Source organism: Conger conger, chromosome 12 (assembly GCF_963514075.1).
Source record: "Conger conger chromosome 12, fConCon1.1, whole genome shotgun sequence".
Lineage (NCBI taxonomy): Eukaryota > Metazoa > Chordata > Actinopteri > Anguilliformes > Congridae > Conger > Conger conger.
In genome coordinates, this window is record NC_083771.1 from 2411512 (window position 1) to 2427680 (window position 16169).

A 16169-nucleotide genomic window follows, 5' to 3' on the forward strand; every position below is an offset into this window, starting at 1 on the left:
GTAAAGCCTGGAGCCGCCGGATGTGCCGCCCGGAAGGAGTCGACCAGGCCGTAATCCCTGACCAACTCCGCCAGCGCTCTTGCCGAATAATCCCCCCCCCCAGCAGCGCTAGCCCCACCCCCATCCAGCGACACATTAAAGTCCCCCCCCAGGATTATCCGCCTGGAGGTGGACAGACTGGGCACCAGCTCCCTAAAAACCTCCAGCCTCCGCCCACTCCGAGTTGGCCCGTACACATTAAAAATTCTTATTTTAAAAGGACCCTGATTAACGTCTGCGTACATCGCCCGCCCCGCCACAATGTCCACAGACTCCTGGATTTCCATATCAGCGCCCTTCACCAAAATCCCCAGCCCATCGGCATGAACGCTGCCCACCGACCACGCCGATGGGCCCCACGTCCACTCCTCTGAGAAACCCAGTACATCCCCCATGTCCCGAAGGTGCACCTCCTGTAACAAAAAAACCTTCCCTCTTGTCGCCGCTAAAGAGGCAAAAAGTGCCTGCCTCTTCCCCGAGTTTCTCAAACCCCGCACATTCAAAGTAATTACATTTACCACCATTTTTTTAACAAAAATTTTTTTTTTTACTGACCTTCAATCCCCTTCCTTCTCAGAGGAGTCCCCCCCTCCCTCGAGTCCTTTCTCCATCCCCATCACCCCTGTGATCCCCGCCACATCCCAGCCTGCAAACTGGGAAGCCGGGCTGACTGCCGGTCCCGCTGAGGCCGCAGAGGCTCCGGATGCCTCCTCCAGGTCCACCTCAATGTCCACCTCCTGGGCCTCCCCCTCCGCCGAGTCTGAAAGGGCCAGGAACCTGTTCTGCAGAGGAATGCCCGGTCCTGCCTTTGCTTCTCTCCCGTTCGTGTCCCCCGAGCGAACCCGCTTCCGTGCTGCCACCTGCGCCCACTCCGGCACCTCTCCCTCTGGAGGAGGGCTGTCCCCCCACGCCAACGGGGTCTGCAGGTCCGCAGTGGTGCACATAGCCGCTCCCTCCGCCTCCGGGGACAAAACCTCCTCCACAGGAGGCACCGACAAAGGGGAAAATAGCTCCGGCGAACCCTCTCTTGGGACTCCGGACTCCTCCGCCCAGACCCTCGCCTTCATCACCACTGCCCCAAGCCCCAAACCCAGGCCAGGACGCGAGGAAGGCCCGAAGATCTGCCCCGGTGAGTAGGCCCGGACCGGACCGGAATCCGGACCCAGACCGGAACCCGGAACCGGACCAGAACCCGAACCGGAATCCGGAGCCGGACCGGAACCCGAACCGGAATCCGGAGCCGGACCGGACCCCAGAGCCGGACCCGGGCCGGAACCCGGAGCCCGCACGGAATCCGGAGCCGGACCGGAACCCAAAGCCAGACCCGGACCGGAAACCGGAGCCCGACCGGAAGCCGGACCCGACCCAGACCAAGCCTCCATGGTCTCACTGGACCCCCTTGCCTCTTGCTCTGTACTCCCCTCCGCGCCCCTCCGTGGCTCCTCCAAAGCTGAGGTCTCGCTCCTGTGCCCAGGATGCAGGGATGGTTCCGGAACCGGAGCCAGCCCACCAGGCCCCACCCCTTCCTGATCCGGCCTAGTGGCCAAGGCCGCCGCAGAGCCTGGGCTAGTAGTGCTGGAAGGCCCAGCCCCGTGCTCCGAAGCCTGCCCTCCCTCCGTAGCCGACTCCCCTGCTTCTCGCCCGGCCTTCCTGGTGCTAGGCCGTGCTTGGCCTCCAGGAGGCCCAGAGTAGGCCCCAACATTTCCCTTAACCAAGGCCGCAAACGACCTCACCCTTTCCGGACAGGCCCGGAAAAGGTGCTCCACACTCCCACAGAGACTGCATGCTTTCGGGGCCCCACAGTCTCTTGTAGCATGCTCCGTCGATGTACAATGCCTACATCGGTCGGTGGAGCACACCGCCTTCACATGCCCGTACATCCCACACCGACGACAGTACAACGGTTGCCCTGGGTATACAAGGTAGCCCCTGTCCGGGCCTATGGAGAAGGCCCCAGGCGGATGTGCTACCCCCCCCACCCCTGAAGGATCCTGTTTAAACCGCACATTAAAACGTCTTTTCCCGTTCCAAAACCCAAACCTATCCTTCAATTTTACCCCCTCCCTCACATCTGCACAGTACCTGAGCAGGAAGGCCAGGATGTCCTCCTCCCGAACAAAGGGGTTGTAGAGGTGGATCATCAGGGGTCGCAGGGCCTTGTTGTACAGCAGATGCATGGTGATTCCCTGCAATGCCGGGTCCTCCTTATGTTCCAGAAAATTTTGGTGCAGGTTGTAGCAGGCGGCTTCTGACACAAAGGTCAAGTCGAAAAACCCTCTCGGGGAAAAATCCTGCAGGCAAAAGACTGTCTCGTTGTCCACTCTCAACAGCTCCTTCAGGATGTTCTTGACAAAAAACTCAAGCGTAAAACCTTTTCTCTTCTCTCCGTCCTCCATCTCCACCCGAACTGTGTTCCTCAGCCGCACCCTATGGGTCGGCACATCTCCTTCTGGCGCTGCCATCCTCTTCCCGTCTTTTCCTTAGCCAAAAGGCCGAGAAGCGATAACCGCAAACTGGCCCCTGCCGACGGCGCCCTCCCGGTGGCCCCGGACCGCGCTCGGGGCAGACGCCACCTGGCCCAGGGGCCGGCCCCCCTCCCCGCCTTCCCAAGAACCCTGCGCACGCACTGACTGGCCGGTCGGCGAGCTACCGTAACGACCGGACTCAGCTGGCTCCTCCCACCAAGATCCACTGTCCTCCACTGGCAGGCACAGCCGCCAAAAACACTCGACACATACCGAGTACGCTGTTACGTACTGACTACCGAGTTACTTACTGAATAGCCGCTCTCTAGGCAGCGACCAAAGCTATTTAGCGAGCGGGGCATCGATCGCACGCGGCAAGCAGGCGATAAGCCAGAAACGAGCAAGTCGGCGACTCGCAAGCAACCCGCATACCTGTCGCACATTGCCGTCTGTCCTTAAACCGTTCGAAGTTGCCCCGCCCTGTGGACGGAGCATCCAAAAATAGCACAAACTCAGGTGCGTTCCTCTCCACGGAAATCTTTAGTAAAAGGCGAAAGATTTGTGCGTGCTGAAGAGAAACCCGAGCGAAATGTGACCTTTCAGCGCACCAGGCGCCTCCGGCCCCCTTCCCAGCCACTCCCACTGACCCGGGGTTGCCACTGCCGCCAGCCGGCCGGACAGACAATCCGAGAGGGAAGGTGGGAAAAGCGAGACAGCGCAATGACAACAAACAGTTACGTCCCGCACAGAAAACTACATCATTTTGCTAAAAAACAGAGGCAAGCACACTTACAACAAGGGCACATATTCACCCTATTTACAACACAATTTACATACATACAAAATAAACAAACAAACAAACAAACAAACAAACAAACAAAAAGGGGGAAGAACAGGGCAACAAAACACAACCTTTTTTTGCACAAAACTTGGAGAGGCGCACCGTTCCCGAACGCACTGCAATAACGGGTCGATGCTTGAAGCGGACGGAGCAAGCTCCTTCTCCGACTCCCTGTGCCAAAAATCCGTTTAATATATAGTCCCCTGATAGGGGACGTATCAGATATTAAACTGATAAGAACAGATACTACACTTGATCTTAGCCAAAAGGCCGAGAAGCGATAACCGCAAACTGGCCCCTGCCGACGGCGCCCTCCCGGTGGCCCCGGACCGCGCTCGGGGCAGACGCCACCTGGCCCAGGGGCCGGCCCCCCTCCCCGCCTTCCCAAGAACCCTGCGCACGCACTGACTGGCCGGTCGGCGAGCTACCGTAACGACCGGACTCAGCTGGCTCCTCCCACCAAGATCCACTGTCCTCCACTGGCAGGCACAGCCGCCAAAAACACTCGACACATACCGAGTACGCTGTTACGTACTGACTACCGAGTTACTTACTGAATAGCCGCTCTCTAGGCAGCGACCAAAGCTATTTAGCGAGCGGGGCATCGATCGCACGCGGCAAGCAGGCGATAAGCCAGAAACGAGCAAGTCGGCGACTCGCAAGCAACCCGCATACCTGTCGCACATTGCCGTCTGTCCTTAAACCGTTCGAAGTTGCCCCGCCCTGTGGACGGAGCATCCAAAAATAGCACAAACTCAGGTGCGTTCCTCTCCACGGAAATCTTTAGTAAAAGGCGAAAGATTTGTGCGTGCTGAAGAGAAACCCGAGCGAAATGTGACCTTTCAGCGCACCAGGCGCCTCCGGCCCCCTTCCCAGCCACTCCCACTGACCCGGGGTTGCCACTGCCGCCAGCCGGCCGGACAGACAATCCGAGAGGGAAGGTGGGAAAAGCGAGACAGCGCAATGACAACAAACAGTTACGTCCCGCACAGAAAACTACATCATTTTGCTAAAAAACAGAGGCAAGCACACTTACAACAAGGGCACATATTCACCCTATTTACAACACAATTTACATACATACAAAATAAACAAACAAACAAACAAACAAACAAACAAACAAAAAGGGGGAAGAACAGGGCAACAAAACACAACCTTTTTTTGCACAAAACTTGGAGAGGCGCACCGTTCCCGAACGCACTGCAATAACGGGTCGATGCTTGAAGCGGACGGAGCAAGCTCCTTCTCCGACTCCCTGTGCCAAAAATCCGTTTAATATATAGTCCCCTGATAGGGGACGTATCAGATATTAAACTGATAAGAACAGATTTTTTTTTTTTATATTTAAATTATTTTATTGGTCCGCACCAAACTCATTTCATTTACATACAAACAATAACCAAACAAAATCCAAACCACATCCTCTTCACAAATGTAAACTCAAAACCCCACCCTCCCCGGAAGTCCCAACACATTCCCACTGTACAAACACATTTCAAACCAAACAAAAACAGAACAGAAACAACCATACAACACAAAAGCAGCACCAACAAACAAAACCTTTCAACAAACATTTTATCCCTCCACTCCTACATCGCCTTACCTTACAAATACTGAACAACAAAAACCAAAACACATCCTCTTGACAAAAGTAAAACCAAACCCCCCCCCTGAAGTCCCAAAGTCCCAACACATTCCCACTGTACAAACACATTTCAAACCAAACAAAAACAGAACAGAAACAACCATACAACACAAAAGCGGCACCAACAAACAAAAACTTTCCAAAAAACATTTTATCCCTCCACTCCTACATCGCCTTACCTTACAAATACTGAACAACAAAAACCAAAACACATCCTCTTGACAAAAGTAAAACTCAAAACCCCTCCCTCCCCTGAAGTCCCAAAGTCCCAACACATTCCCACTGTACAAACACATTTCAAACCAAACAAAAACAGCCATACACTAACAATGGCAGCACAAACAAACCCACAAAAAAACCCTTCAAAACCCTTATATCCCCACACTCCCACACTCCAAAAAGAAAACCCTTCCATTCCAACGAAAAAACAAAACAAAACACAAGCCCCCCCGCCATCACAGGCCAAAACCCCCCCCCCTCCCTCCCCCTTCCTCCTCACAATCCAGGAACGGTACCTCATTCGGGGGCCTCTGCTGGACCGGCCCCTCATCGTACCCACACTCGGACAGGGGGGAAGCCATGTCCCACACCAGGCTCTCACCGCTCGACACATCCGTGGAGTCCCCAGAGTCCAGGTGCAATCCCCCCCTGACCACACCGAGCCTAACCTTCTTCTTCTTCTTCTTCTTCTTCTCCTTCTCCCCCGGGGATCCGCTCTCCCCGCTTGTGCTCTCCACCGCCAGCTCCTCAATGGCTTCCGCCCAAGTGGGGGTGCGGCTGCGTTTCACCCCCCCCTCCAGGCCTCCTTCCTCCGCCCCAGCTGCCCCTGCACACACTGCCCCAAAGGCTCTCTCTGGGGGTGCCTTCCCCGCTGCCTCCACTTGGCCCACCACCTCTGCTCCACCCAGGGCCGGCACTGCTCTGCCTGCCTTCCCCTCTCCCCTCCTGGCCCGAGGACGTGGGGTGGGGGGCACTTCTCCCGATGCCGGCGCTGAGGAAGCTGAAGCCTCCAGCTCCGACTCCTCCACCACCTCCTCAACCGCCTTCTCCGCCACAGGAGCTACCTCCGCCGCTGGCTTGCTTCCCCGTCTCGGCACTCCCTCCTCCACTCCTCCAGGGGGCGCTGCCTCAGCAGGAGCAGCACTGCCCTGCTCACGTCCCTGCTCCTCTGCCTGGCTCTGCTGCCCCTCCCCCTGCGCTTCCTCCTCCCCACCACCAGGGGGAGCCGGCTGTCCTCCTGCTGCCTCGGCGTAGGTGCGCCTCCGGGCCGGGCAGTCCCGGATCAGGTGTTCCCCACTCCCGCACAGATGGCACTTCCTTCCTGCCGGGCACTCGCGTGCCGCATGGCCTTCCTCCCCACATGCCAAACACACAAACGAACTGCAGTCTTTTCCCATGTGGCCATACTTGAGGCACCTCCTGCAGTATGTAGGTAGGCCGGAATAGGTAAGAAAACCTTTATCCGGCCCGATGGAAAATACTGCAGGCAGATGCCTCACACCGCCCACCGCGTTCTCTTCTGGCCTGAGCCTCACCAGGACCTGCCTCTTCCCGTTCCACACCCCAAAACGATTCCGCATCCTCACTTCCGTCCTCAACACGGTGCTATATCTTCCCAAAAAAACCTCCACCTCCCTCGCCGTCACAAACGGGTTGTACGTCAGCAGGGTAACCAGCTTCACATCTCTTGAAAACAGCGGCTCCATATTAATTCCCTTTAAAACCTCTGCCTCCTTCCGTTCTTTGTAGGCCTCAAAAACCTCCAAACACAGGCCCTCACTCTCCAAAGTTACATCAAACAGGCCTCTGCTCGGATAATCCTGCACACAGTACATCTGCTCCACTCCAACCTCAAAAAAATCTTTAAAGAGCCTTACTACAACATACTGCAAGTCCACCTTCCGTCTCTCCTCCGTCGCAACCTGCAGCCGAATTGTATTCCTCCTCCTCAGTGTTCCTCCTGGCATCTCCGGTCCTGGAGCATCCATGGTCCCGCACGAAAAAAGCCTCTGGATCGCGACCCTCGTTTCCGTCTGATAAGAACAGATACTACACTTGATCTTAGCCAAAAGGCCGAGAAGCGATAACCGCAAACTGGCCCCTGCCGACGGCGCCCTCCCGGTGGCCCCGGACCGCGCTCGGGGCAGACGCCACCTGGCCCAGGGGCCGGCCCCCCTCCCCGCCTTCCCAAGAACCCTGCGCACGCACTGACTGGCCGGTCGGCGAGCTACCGTAACGACCGGACTCAGCTGGCTCCTCCCACCAAGATCCACTGTCCTCCACTGGCAGGCACAGCCGCCAAAAACACTCGACACATACCGAGTACGCTGTTACGTACTGACTACCGAGTTACTTACTGAATAGCCGCTCTCTAGGCAGCGACCAAAGCTATTTAGCGAGCGGGGCATCGATCGCACGCGGCAAGCAGGCGATAAGCCAGAAACGAGCAAGTCGGCGACTCGCAAGCAACCCGCATACCTGTCGCACATTGCCGTCTGTCCTTAAACCGTTCGAAGTTGCCCCGCCCTGTGGACGGAGCATCCAAAAATAGCACAAACTCAGGTGCGTTCCTCTCCACGGAAATCTTTAGTAAAATGTGGTTTTATTGGTTTTTTTACATTTCTTTACATTTTAAAATTCTTTTTCTTTTTTTAAAACACACTAATTAACACAAAATAATCATTTAATCAAAAACTTACACTAATGAAACAAAGACATCAAAGGAATGAAAACAAACTTAAAGAGAGAGTGATTACAAAATATTACAAAGAGACCTTAAAAAACTTAACAAAATCAATTTCAACAATAAAGAAACTACGGTGAATTAAAAGACGAGAAAATAGTAAAGAAAGAGTCCATTCCGCTCAGGTTTGGTTGTCCCGAGAGGCTTCTGTGTCCCTTCTGTGTCCCTTGGGGGGGTGGACTATATGATGAATTCTTTCCAATGGTCCACCCCCCACTTCTCTCTCGCCAGGTTCTTGTTCGTGTGCATGTCCACCAGAATGCCGTCCTGGAGGAGGTTTTGAATCCTCCTCCGGAGAGTGACCAGGTCTACAGTTGTTTTCTGGTAGACCTTGATGTTCCTCGTCTCCCACAGGACCTGCTTCACGGTGTTGATGATCCTCCACTGACGCTGGAGCACGGTGGACTTGCATCCCCCCGGCGGACCGTAGAGGACGCCCTCAGCCATCAGGGAGGATCTTGGCAGGAACCTGCTTAGGGAGACAGAGGAACAAACAAGGCCCCAGACCCGCCTGGCCACGGAGCACTCCCAGAACAGGTGGTGGATGTGTTCTGAGTCAGTGCATCCGTGGGGGCAGCGCTCGGTGAGGGCTAAGTGCCGGCGGTACATAAACGTTCGTGTGGGGAGACACCTATGGGCTGTCATCCAGGCAATGTCTTTTTGTTTGTTTGTAAGACATTTGTGTGTTACATTTGCCCAGATGACTTGCGGGTCCAGGTCTGGCCCCCCCCTCGGGAGCGTTACAATTTCTCCAGATCTTAAATGAGCCATAATCATTTTATAGCTCCACGAGGTTAGGCCAGCCCTGGGCAGACCCGTCCTGTAGGCAAAGTCCTTCAGGGCTCGATAGACATAGGGGGGGTCCCAGCTATAGGGTATGGTGAGGTCCAGCACACCCAAGCCCATTGCTCTGAGGAAGGGGGTGGCATAGTACCTGGCAAAGGTACCAGAGGCCTTACCCACCTTCCCTGCATTCTGGACAAGGGTGGCCAGACCCTGCACCATGATGATGTTCACAATGTCTGGGACCCCCCGCCCCCCATTCCGCTCCTCTTTGAGGAGGGTGACGCGTTTAAGTTTTTCCATGGTGCTCCCCCAGACAAAGCGGAAAGCCATCCGGGTAATTAGCTTCCCGGTGGCTTTGTCTGGGGGAAACACCCTCCCCACATAGAGCAGAATGGGTAGGACAATTGCCTTCAGGACGAGGATCTTACCCGCCATGGTCAAGGGCCGTGCACTCCAGCTCCTGATTTTATTTTGGACGTGGCGGAGGGCTTCCTCCCAGCTGGTTCTCCCTCCTCCGTCAGCCTGGAAGGTCACCCCCAGGAGCTTGATGGTATTCCTACGCACAGGGAAGGAAACGGTCAGCTCCTCACTCCAATGTGGAGACAGAAACAGTTCACTCTTGTCCCTGTTGACCAGGGCGCCAGTGGCCACACAGAAGTCGTCCAACACCTTGGTGGCACAAGCGATAGAACGACTATCTGTGGCGACGATGGCAATGTCGTCCATGTACGCCATCACCTTTAGCCGTTCCCCCCCCGCTCCAGGGAGTGGATAGCCCACCACCCCTGGATTGGCCCTAATGGCCTGGAGGAACGGTTCCAGGTAGATGACGTACAGGAGAGATGCTAGAGGGCACCCCTGCCTGACGCCAGACCTGACATCGAACGGGGCAGAGGGCTGTCGATTGACAACCACTCTGCCCGTTATGTCTGTCAGACAGATCTTTGTCCAGCGCAGGAGGGGGCCAGGAATGTTCATTTTCTCCAGCACTCTCTCCAAGCACACGTGACTCACCCGGTCAAATGCCTTCTCTTGATCGAGGCTGAGAAGGCACAAGGGGGACCTCCGCTCCCCGGAGTGGATGATTAGATCCCTCGCGAGGAGCAGGTTGTCATTTATGGACCTCCCCTGCACGCTGCAGGTCTGGTCCGGTCCGATCACCGATGTTATCAGGCCTTGGAACCTCCCCATCAGCGCCTTCGCCATGATCTTATAATCGACTGAGAGGAGGTTGATCGGCCGCCAGTTGCGGAGGTCCTTCAGGTCCCCCTTCTTTGGGACAAGAGCTACTGAGCTCTGTCTCAGTGAGGCGCCTAACCGCCCCTCCCTGTACGCAGCCCTGAACACTTCCGCCACGTCCCCCTTCAGGAGATCCCAGTGAGCCTGGTAAAACTCAGCTGGGATTCCGTCAGGGCCCGGAGCTTTGTGTGTATTCAGGGAGTGCACGGCCCTGGTGAGCTCCTCAGTGCTCAACTCCGCTTCCATCTGCTCATCTCCCAGTCGTCTGTCCAGGCAGCCCAGGAAGGTGTCCATGAGAGCCCCGTCTGAGGGCCTCTCGCTGTAAAGGCCCTCGTAGAACTCCCTGGCCACCTCCCGGGCCTCCGCCTCTTCAGACACCACCACACCTCTGCTGTTATAGAGAGACAAGATGTTATTCGTCTTGGTTCGTGCCCTGCGGAAGAAGAACCGCGTGCACTTCTCATCCTCCTGGAGGCCCTGGAGTTTGGAGCGGAAGGTCTGTTTCTTCCGCTCTTCCCGGTAGAGGGTGGTGAGGCTCTGCCGAGCTTGTGCAATTTCGCTGCTGACATCCAGGCCTCGGGACTGGAGGAGGCTTAGTCTTTGGAGGGCAGCATTGTGGCGTTCAAAAACTGCCCTCCCTTCCTTCGCCTTCCTCCGTCCGACTGCCCGGAAGTAGCCCCGCACTCGCTCCTTCACCATCTCCCACCACTCCACCGGGGAGTCAAAGAGATGTTTCAGACTCACCCACTCCAGGTATCTTCTCGAGAAGGAGAGACGCACCTGGGGGTCTTGGAGATGGCTGATATTCATCCGCCAGAGCCCCTTACCCACGGTTATAGGTTTCTCCCAGACCAGGGACACGGTTACCATGTGGTGGTCCGAGAAGTGCACCGCCTTGGTGGAATAGCTGTGCACCCTCAGGCCTGGGGAGAGCAGAAACATGTCAATTCTGGATGAGGAGGAGCCAGAGGAACTCACAAAAGTGTGTTGGGGAGGAGAGGCGCCCCCGGCGTCGCAGAGGGAGAAATCCTCGATGAGGGACCGCAGCAGGGTGCCGGAGCGATCCGGCCTTGGTTTGCTGCGGTCCTCATCTCTTAAAACACAGTTGAAATCTCCCCCTACGACGACGGGCATCGTGCAGTGTAACAGTGGTGGTAGTTTAGTGAATAGGGAGACTCTCTCGGCCACGCTGGTGGGACCGTACACGTTGATGACCCTGAGTGGGGAACCCCCGACCTCGAGATCGGTGACGAGGATTCGCCCACTCTCCACAATGCTGTGTGCTGTTATTTTTGCATAGGGATTTTTCATCAACGTGCCGACCCCATCAGCTCTGGCGATGTTTGAGCCCGACCAGAGAGAGTCTCCCATTCTCCATTCCTCCCCCAGAACGCCATCCCACTCCCGAAACGGAATACCACATTCCTGGAGTAGGACGACGTCTGAGGGGATCTGTGATAGAATGGAGAAAACGGTGGTGCGTTTGTCGGGGTGTCTGATACTTCGGGTGTTAAGTGTGGTGAGTGTAAAGTTGTGTGCCATAATATTTATTGTTTTTGTGTGTCTGGTGATCCAGTATGGCTGTTAGCCATATTCTGACAGATTTGATTAATTGTATTGAAAATTGTATCCGGGTTATTGTGGCGCCTACTCACCCCCTGACCATGTTCTCCCATGGGTCTCCCCTCCTGACTGCCTGGGAGGTTCCGTCCTGGAGAGGTGGGGGTGGTTGTTTTTGCCCCAGGCCTCCCCCCAGGGCCTAGGAGGGCCTGGGAGGAGGGGGGTGTTGTCGCCTCCCTTTGAGAGTCCGGACCGGGGGCTGGCTGGTCCCTGATGGAGTGGGGGTGAAGTGTGCCGATGTTTTGTAGGTTTTCCTTGTAATGTACTGATTTTGGTGGATGAGTGGGAGGTTTGGGAAGGGTATTAGGCCTGGCGAAAGATTTGGAACTATGTACCGGTTTTTTATTAGATTGTACTGTGTGTCTTTTGGCATTGATCGGTTGGCGTGTTATTGCTGGGTTTGGAGGCTGGCTGGGTGTATTTTGCGGTTTGGCTGTTGTGGGTGATCGAATTCTTTTCCCCTTTCGTTTCGGTTTTTGCCACGGAGTGATGGAATTTGTGTCTGATTCTGCAGATGAGGAGTCTGACCCCTCCACCATAATGGGGGTGTCAGAGTCAGGCTCCTCTTTAACTGTGGTGACAGTGGGTTGGGTAACAGGGGGTGCTGTTGAGGTGGGGGTTGCCGGTGTTGTGCTGCAGGGAAGGATTGGTAGTGTTTGTGTTGTGGGGGTTAGGCTGTCAGGCTGGGGCAAAGGGGGGGTGGGTGCTCTAGTGCGTGGTGTGGGGGTAGGGTGGGGTAGGGGAGGGGGGGCAGTCATTGACGGTGGTGGGGGCGCGGTGCTCCGGGCCCTGTTCGCGTACGAGAGGGGGCAATCCCGGAAGAGATGCCCCCTCACCCCGCAAAGATTACAGGGCCTCGGGTCACGGCACGCCCTGGTCTCGTGCTCGCCGCCACACGACTTGCACTTGACCACTGTGCAGGCTGCGGCCAAGTGACCTAACTCGCCGCAGTTCCTGCACAGCTTGGGCATGCCGTAATAAAACACCACGCCCCGGTGTCTTCCCAGCGTGATGGTGCTGGGGATGTGACATACCCCCCCCACTGCAGAGGGGTCAGACTTGAGCTGGACCAGCCATTTCCTGGCCCCGGTCCAGACTCCATCCTCATCCAGGACCCTCCTGGCTTCAGATTTTACTTTCCCATACCTGCCCAACCACGTACTCACATCGTGGTCCTGTACAGTTTCATTAAAAAACTGCACAGTGACCACTTTGCTTTCCGTGTCGGACAGGGGCTCAACTTGAAAGTTGGTAAGGGGAGACCTGTCCTTCCCCTCTCTATAGAGGTTCCAGAACCTCTCCAGGACATTAGCGTTTTTAAAGCTAATTTCAAAAATATCAGCATTACCTGGAACCTTCACCAGGCAGTTCAGGTCGCCTGGCACGAAGCCCATGGCTCGCTGAAGCACTGCCCGGCTAAACTCCAGGCGGGTCATACCTGTCACTCTCCTCTGGCTGTTGGCTGTTGGGGCAGCAGCATTGGTTCCCCCCCTAGTGGACGCTGGCTCGGTGGCGCCCTCCACAGCTGCGCCATTCGCCCCTTGCTCCACCAGGGGGCCTACCCTGTCGCTGCTGCCCCCCTCTCCGCTGTTCAGGAGGGTTAGCCGGACGGCATTGTGGCGCCGCACACCTGGCTGAGCCGCCGTCGCCATTCCTGCTGGGGGCCGGAGTCCAGCTGTAGGCAGAGAAACAAGAATCGCCTGAGGTTGATGGCCTGTCCCAGGGGGACCGAACATGCAAGGGGGGCCGATGGTTCAGCTCCCCTGCCGCTAGTGAACCTCCCTTCCGGTGGGGGGCGCCAAGCGTTGGTCCGGCACGCAGCAAGCAGGTCCGGATCCAAAGGGCGCCGCCGTCTTCTGGGGGGAGGTCCACGGATCCCCCTTTCTGCCTGCTCCGCACGCCTCGTCCTCCGGAGGGGTTCCGCTGGATCTGCTGCAGGGCCTGAAAAACCAGAGGCAGAGAGAGCAACCGGCGAAGGCCCAGCAAGGCTGGTACAGGCCCGGAGAGCAGCCCTTCCGGGCGTTCTCTCCGGGCAGCTCTTGTACTCGCCTCTGGCTTCCGGCAGAAAAGCGTTCTGCAGCAGTGGAGCTCGTCCTCCGGATGGCGGGAGTCTTCTGGCAGGGTGGCCTCCAGGCGATTCTCTGCCTCCGCTGGCTGGCTCTCGAGGATCCTCGTCGCCGCCTCAGTCCAGGAAAGGATGGTGGAGTCCCGGGCTTCCTGGCTGGCTCTCTGGATCCTCGAGGCTCCTCCGGGTCCGGCTCCCTCTGGTGGCAGGCTCTGGCAACGGCAGTTCCCTCCGCAGTTCCTGGATCAGCTCCCTCGCTCCTTCTCTCCAGCCACCTGGTTGGTTCCTCCCAACAGGCCCTGGGGTACCTGGAGGTCAGAGAGGGCCGCGGTCAAGCCACTGGTACTCTCTCCTCGCTCCAGGCACAGCTGTTCCGGGGGTGGTCCGTGAACTGCGAGCCCGCACCAGCCGCGGTCAAGCCACGTACTGAGAACGGAACTCGCAGCCCGTCAGGTTAGGAGGAAAAACCAGGTGGAAAAAAGAGGGGGGCGAAGGAGCCAAGAAAGGGAGGAAAAAGGGAGAGAGAGAAGGGACACAAGCTCTGAGAAGCCTCTCAAGAAAACAGCCGAAAACCCCCTGTCTACCACTAGCAAGCCAGTGGTAGGCAACAGGTTAATTCGTGCTGAAGAGAAACCCGAGCGAAATGTGACCTTTCAGCGCACCAGGCGCCTCCGGCCCCCTTCCCAGCCACTCCCACTGACCCGGGGTTGCCACTGCCGCCAGCCGGCCGGACAGACAATCCGAGAGGGAAGGTGGGAAAAGCGAGACAGCGCAATGACAACAAACAGTTACGTCCCGCACAGAAAACTACATCATTTTGCTAAAAAACAGAGGCAAGCACACTTACAACAAGGGCACATATTCACCCTATTTACAACACAATTTACATACATACAAAATAAACAAACAAACAAACAAACAAACAAACAAACAAAAAGGGGGAAGAACAGGGCAACAAAACACAACCTTTTTTTGCACAAAACTTGGAGAGGCGCACCGTTCCCGAACGCACTGCAATAACGGGTCGATGCTTGAAGCGGACGGAGCAAGCTCCTTCTCCGACTCCCTGTGCCAAAAATCCGTTTAATATATAGTCCCCTGATAGGGGACGTATCAGATATTAAACTGATAAGAACAGATTTTTTTTTTGTATTTAAATTAATTTATTGGTCCACACCAACCTCATTACATTTTCATACAAACAATAAACAAACAAATTCCAATCCACATCCTCTTAACAACTGTAAACTCAAAACCCCACCCTCCCCTGAAGTCCCAAAGTCCCAACACATTCCCACTGTATCAACACATTTCAAACCAAACAAAAACAGAACCGAAACAACCATACAACCCCCCACCCCACCCCCTCCCACCCCCCACTTACCCTAATTACAAAACCCCAAACAAACAACTCCAACAACAAAAACAATACAAATACAAAAACAACAAGAAGAACCCCACCCTCCACCCTCCCCCCTCCCCCCTCCCCACCCCACCCCACCCCACCCCACCCCACAAACCCCGAACCCAACCACCCCAATCACATACATTCTATTTACATGCTTACATATTCCCAGGACCCCCCTCCCAGAGGAAGAGCCTTTCCAGGCCTCCCCAGTACTTCCGCACCCATTCCCACCCGTGCACCACCCCATCCCCCCTTATTCTCTCCGCTACCCTCCCAGAGAACCTATGGAAGAGCTGGCTGGGAGTCAGGACCCTCAGCCTCATCCCCACTGCTGCCATCCTGTCCTCCCACAGCACCCACTTGCCATACCCTACCACCTCCCACACTACACCCTCAGCCACGGCTCCCACTGCCGCCAGCCCCCGCCTGTACAGGACTCTCTCTCTGCTCAGGGTGAAGGCAGGCCCTACCCCACTGAGGAGGCCCTGCACCAACCCCCAGTACACCCTTGCAAACTGGCACTCCCATAGGGCGTGCGCCACCGACTCCACCAGCCCACAGCCCCTTGGACAGAGTGGACTGGCACTGCACCCATGGCGATGCAGCACCTCCCGCACCGACAGCCTGCCCATCGCGCACAGCCAGTGGAGGTCCCGCACCACCCCTGGTGCCCTCCCCCCGCTCACCTTGCCCCACTCGAGGTTCAGCGGCACCCCTTCAGGACCTGCCACCTGCCTGCCCGCAATGCTGTTGTACAGCAGCCTGTGCTGGAGAAGGCTCTCCCTCTCCACTGGAGCCGGGCACTGCCCAAGGAAGCGCAGCACTGCCTGATAGGCCGGGGACTGCTGTTCTGCCCGTGGAGCCACGTGGGTCAGCGGCACCCAGTGCCTCAGTGCGGTCGCCAGGTGGAGACGGGCGAAGTGGTAGCACTTGTGGGGGACCCTTCCCAGGACCATCCTACACGCGAAAGATGTAAAAATCGCGTCAAGTTTCAGGGGGATTCTCGGCACGCCGCGACCCCCCTTGTCCACCGGCATGTACATGAGGTCGCGACGCACATATTCGTACCTCCCTCCCCACAGAAACTTGAACATGGCCCTGGTCAGGGCCACCTTGATCGTTGCAGGAACTGGGAAGACGTAGGCCAAGTGTAGGAGTAGTGGGAGCAGGACAGCCCTCACCACTACCACCCTCCCAGTCAGTGACAGCCGCCTGCGTGCCCACACCCCCAGCCGTGATCTCACCAGCGCCATACGTTCTTCCCAGTTCCGCTCACCACTGCCCTGGGGAAAGAAGCGCACCCCCAACACCTTCAGTC

The 16169-nt window shown here is 56.6% G+C and overlaps 3 non-coding genes and 3 pseudogenes across 3 annotated transcripts; all 6 read right to left on the minus strand.

Annotated features, from left to right (window-relative positions):
* Positions 1–2975: 2975 nt before the first annotated feature.
* On the minus strand, positions 2976–3092 carry LOC133105982 (U5 spliceosomal RNA). Its single transcript, XR_009704164.1, has one exon. It is a non-coding gene; the product is annotated as a U5 spliceosomal RNA (small nuclear RNA).
* Positions 3093–3436: 344 nt separating this feature from the next.
* LOC133106203 (U2 spliceosomal RNA) lies at positions 3437–3627 on the minus strand. Its single transcript, XR_009704373.1, has one exon. It is a non-coding gene; the product is annotated as a U2 spliceosomal RNA (small nuclear RNA).
* Positions 3628–4059: 432 nt separating this feature from the next.
* On the minus strand, positions 4060–4176 carry LOC133105983 (U5 spliceosomal RNA). The gene has a single exon (XR_009704165.1). It is a non-coding gene; the product is annotated as a U5 spliceosomal RNA (small nuclear RNA).
* Positions 4177–4520: 344 nt separating this feature from the next.
* On the minus strand, positions 4521–4698 carry LOC133106406 (U2 spliceosomal RNA; annotated as a pseudogene).
* A 2269-nt stretch (positions 4699–6967) lies between these two features.
* On the minus strand, positions 6968–7075 carry LOC133106581 (U2 spliceosomal RNA; annotated as a pseudogene).
* Positions 7076–14429: 7354 nt separating this feature from the next.
* Positions 14430–14610, minus strand: LOC133106356 (U2 spliceosomal RNA; annotated as a pseudogene).
* Between the last annotated feature and the right edge of the window lie 1559 nt (positions 14611–16169).